Source organism: Ipomoea nil, unplaced genomic scaffold (genome assembly GCF_001879475.1).
Source record: "Ipomoea nil cultivar Tokyo-kokei standard unplaced genomic scaffold, Asagao_1.1 scaffold3162, whole genome shotgun sequence".
Taxonomy (NCBI): domain Eukaryota; kingdom Viridiplantae; phylum Streptophyta; class Magnoliopsida; order Solanales; family Convolvulaceae; genus Ipomoea; species Ipomoea nil.
The window spans coordinates 310,132-315,339 of record NW_017619590.1 but is presented as its reverse complement, the minus strand read 5'-3'; the positions used below and the strand labels follow the sequence as shown (position 1 = coordinate 315,339).

Below are 5,208 nucleotides of genomic sequence, written 5' to 3'. Positions count from 1 at the left end.
TTTCGCCAACTAACAATAAAGCTTCAGGGTTGATCTTCACAGATCAACATCTATGTCAATGAATACTTTACTTTGAGATTATGAGTGTGACTTGATGGTAAGCTACACTTCTTTTCCGCAAATCTTCTTGAGTAAAAGACTCATGCTGGATAGTTTTTCCTAGTGTAACTTAATTTTATTCTATATTTATATTTACTATTTTCTTGTAATTTTCTTATATAGTTTCTTTAGTCTATATACCTTTTAGCTTCCAAGCATTTTAGTATCTTTTTTGTGTGACTAAGGATCGTGTTTAACCAATGATTAAAAAAAAAAATGCTTTGCCTGAATCATGGACTACAAGATTAAGTGCGGAATTGGTTTTAATTTGGTAATCCTCAACTTAAATGCATTCATAGTTTAAATTTGATCAAATTCAAAGTTAATTCTTTTGTATTAGTAGTACATCCTCTCTATGATTCAAGTCTCGCCAAAGAAGTTGACTGTGTAATCGATATATTTATATGAGTTTTTTATTTAGCTTTTTCAATTTAGGAAAAAGTGTCAAATTGGCCCCCCTAAGTCATCCAATCGGGATAGTGCAATTAGGTCCACTAAGTAAAAAAAGCGCCATTCAGATCCTCTAAACCTGTAAAATAGTTCAATTAAGTCTAAATTAGCTTGTATAGCAGATTAATTCATCCCAAGCTTGACACCTGTCGCTTTTAAAATATTTTTTTTTACTTTTAATCTTTAAAAATCTTTTTATTAATTATTAAATTATTACAAATTAAAAATAAAAAATACAAATAAAACCAATCACCGGCTGTCCGGCGAGGACAGCTACGCCTGTCAACATGAGGTCCAGATCTGGACCTCAAATGACCGGGAACAAGTGCGGTGGTCATGGCTGCCGCCCTCGTTCCAAACGGCCATGGACGACCATGGCTGTTCGGGGCCGTCACCAGACAGCCATGGCAGTCTAAAAAAAAAATTCGAATTTGTTGTCAAATCTCTAATGTAGTGTAAGAAACATAGTTTCACCTTGTTGCTCAACGTGTCCGGGCACAATGATTCCTCCTAGACCCGCAACAAATCCTAATGCAACACTGATGTACATATCAACATGGAGAAGAAACTTCCTATTTCGTCTTAGATCAAGACAATGTCTAACATGAAAACTAAATTTTACTTTTAATCATATGATTAATTACCATAGTATTTTTATATTTAGTCATCAATTAGTCATTTCGTCATATTTATTCTGTTTGTTAATTAATTAAAAGGAATATGTCAATTGTAATCTTGCAACTAACTGTGAGATTAATTCGGACAAAGTACTTGATAGGTCCCTGTACTGTAGCATTTTGTTCAATTTAGTCCCTATACTTTAATTTTGTTCAATTTAATCCCTGTACTTTAAGATTTAGAACAATTAAGGACAATACTTAACACCGTTAACTTTTTCTGTTAAGTTTGTCCACGTGGCGTTGGATTTTCCATGTCAGATTGTGTGAAACTTGAGGTGGATAGAGTTACACCACACGAACTAACAATTTTTCATAGAATGTATATTTGTTTTCACACAATCTGACATGGAAAATCCAACGCCACGTGGACAAACTTAACGGAAAAAGTTAACGGTGTTAAGTATTGTCCTTAATTGTTCTAAATCTTAAAGTACATGGATTAAATTAAAAAAAATTAAGGTATAAGGACTAAATTGAACAAAATGCGACAGTACAGGGACCTAGCAGGTACTTTGACCGATTAATTCTAAAGAAAGAAAACAAGTATACAAAATTGTAAGTTAAAGTTGTTCAATAGTGGATCCGTGGCGCAATGGTAGCGCGTCTAACTCCAGATCAGAAGGTTGCGTGTTCGATTCACGTCCTGTTCAATCCCTCCCCCCAAAGGAAAAAAGAATAACCTTGCGTGTTCGATTCACGTCCTGTTCAATCCCTCCCCCCAAAGGAAAAAACAATAACCTTACTACTGGCGATCTATTTGCACGCATTTGCCCCGATAAAACAAGCACGTATTTTATCTAACCTAAAGCAATTTACAGTATGAGATTTTAATAATTCCGAAATTTTAAACTGTAAGCCCATGACATTATTTTCAATACATAAAGATCAAATTTATGAGAAATAACTGAATTCACAAATTATAACAATATCGAACCAAAAAGATATGTTGTCATTTATAAATCAAAATCTCACAAAACGTAATTGCATAATTAAACTCAATATTATGCACTTAATGTGATCAAATGCATAAAACAATCTAAATAGTATGAAATCACACCAAATATTAATTTATTCATACTTAATCAAATATGGGCAAAAAACATTAATCATAATTCAAAGACTGAATGAATTATGGAAGAAATGTACAGTAATGGCAATAGTCAGTTGCCTCAAAAAAAATTTCTTATCTGAAGCATTGCCACATAAACATAATTGGAAACAAATTCAGGATTCTTAAATAAACCATAATAATAATGTTATCATTAAAATATGAATGGTAATAAATAACCTTATAATCACCATTAATATTTGGTAATAACAACCAAAGTATGGTAATATACCTTCTTTAATATTTCCATTTTTCTTAAGGAAATAAAATGTGTCAATTTCAAAATTATAACAATAAAACTATAACTATAGCACTAATTACCAATAAATAATGATAAAAACTTAATGACTAACCTTAATGATGCAAACCGCATCTCCCATAGTGCTAAAATTCTCTCATCTTCACCGTAAGTAACCTCAATGCAACGTCGAATTGTACGTAACAATAACCGCCAAATAGGTAATCTTTCCAAACATAATAAATTACCAAGTAATAATAATTATTATGAAAGGTAATAAACGAGATTAGCCCCTAAACTTAATAACAATTATTAATATTGCCAATTTTAACTTAATAAATGGCAAAACTGTAATTAAGGAGCCATCTAATATTAATCTCATATTACCACATAATAATTAATCAAGACTATAATGTCTTTTAGGGAGACTGAAGTTATGGTAATAATCAAATTACCATTGTAAAGGCAATATACCAACTATATTGCTTACTATATTATTAAAGAAATTAATATTATTATTAAGGCCCTGAAAATTATTGATAGATTAACAAATATAATCAACTTAAACAATAGTTGTAATTCGTAATGGCCAAAATAACAATTATAATCCTTAAATTCTTAATGGCTCATAAATAGACCCAAGATAATAATTATAGCACTTATTCACTCAAATTAGACCCATAAACTCAATGATCCAGTACTGAAATATATCCAAACTTAATATTATTATCAGCCATGACTACCATTAACAAAATATGGTGATCAGTAATAATTAAGACTTAGTGAACATGTTATGCATAATAATCAATATTATTATCATAATATACATGTTATAAGTCAAAATAAAATAGCTATAATTATTATTAAAATATTACTCAATAATGGTCGGATCCAAACTTAATGACCCAAAATAGGTCCCAAATAACTTGCTCAAAATAGGTCTTAAAGCCCAAAGTCTGAAATAGGACTAAAATATGCTCAAAATTAAATTAGAAACCAAACAAGTTGTTTTAATAGACCATAATGTCAAAAATTGACCTAAGGATCCAACGTTGAATGATATTTAATATAAACTATGAGTTAATAATATGTTAATCCAACTTTAATGCATGCTTTTATGAATGTACAATTATAATAAAATAATTTATAAATATACATAGCATGCTTGGATTTTTACATATTAATGTATACTAACCCATAAATCCTGAATAAATTGCAATACTTCAGGCAATTTAATATGCATCTCAATATTAAATTAAAATCCAAATAGCAAATTTAAAACTTAATATTTGCCTAAAGTTGAATAATAATTTAATTATGAATTTAATGTCAAAATTACGAAAAACCTAAAGGGCATTAATATTCCAAATTAAGCAATTACAATATATTTACCATTTGCCAAAATAATATACAATATTAATTAAGGTCAAATTAATATGATAATATTAAACCTAATATATTACCATACAAAAATTAATATGTATATAGAACTAAATAAGGAAAATAAATATAGTAAATATAGTGTATTGCATTTGAAAAGGAAATTAACTTACGGCGTCCATCCTCGTCCGTCTCTTTCCAATGCATAGCCGGAAAACTAACCAGTCATCCGTCTCCTTCCAATGCATCGCCGGAAAGCCAAAACTGAAGCAGCATCGCTGGAAAGCCGAACGTCCTCCGTCGTGCCACCTCGCTGCGCGTCGCCGTCCGCCGCCTACCGCCGCGATGTCAGTACCCAAAGCTTGACGTCCTCAATGACATCCTGCGCCACCGCCGACAGCCTCACGGAGAGGAGAAGACGCGATGAGCAGACTGAAGAAGGAGAGGGACAAACCCGCCTCCTCCGCATCTCACCTCTGTCCGACGCCAACAGCCACCGGAAATCCGTGGCTCGCCAACACCGCCATTTCTTTTCCATGCGCCCTTAATGAAGAAAATAATCTTCCTTCTCCTAGCGCCATTCATCGCCGTCCAGACCCACCGAACCAACACACCGGCCGTTGATTTCTCCATCAATGCCGCCTTAGGTAGCTTAGGCGCTGCCATTCACCGGTACGTGCTCGCATTCGTAGTAGTAGTTCCGGTCAGACAACAAACAAAAAACCATCAATAATTGGCATCGGCAAGCAGGCATGAAATTTTGTGAAGGAAACGATCAAATTTCATACAACGCATATCTGATTGATTTTTTTTATATGGAGCCAAATAAATTAAAAATAATTCTTTCAAATAAAGAAATAAAACAAATGTAATTGTAAAATAAAGCATATACAAACACCTAATGTATGTGAAAAAAAATTACGATTGATTTTTAGGCAATAACAATCAACCAGGCAGAGATTTATAGAGGCTCTGATACCAAATGTGAGATCTAAACAAGATCTAACTATACAGAGAATAATCTACGAGAAATTTAACTCGTAGTAGCGGAAGCGGAAGCATTGTAGATCTCCAGCCATGGTTGATATCCTGTTTGCATTGCATCTTGAACAGTAGATCTGTAGAATAGGGTTAGCCGTTTTGTCCTATACTTGACTCAGAACCCTAGATGGTGTACTATTATTTTTTGAGCAGCATGAGTACCATAATGTAGCATGTATCTTGTATCCCTTCAATACAAGCTCTATATAGGC

General features: G+C 32.6%; 1 non-coding gene across 1 annotated transcript; it reads left to right on the top strand.

Annotated features, from left to right (window-relative positions):
* Window positions 1-1,807: 1,807 nt before the first annotated feature.
* On the top strand, window positions 1,808-1,879 carry TRNAW-CCA. Its single transcript has one exon. It is a non-coding gene; the product is annotated as a tRNA-Trp (tRNA).
* Window positions 1,880-5,208: the final 3,329 nt, after the last annotated feature.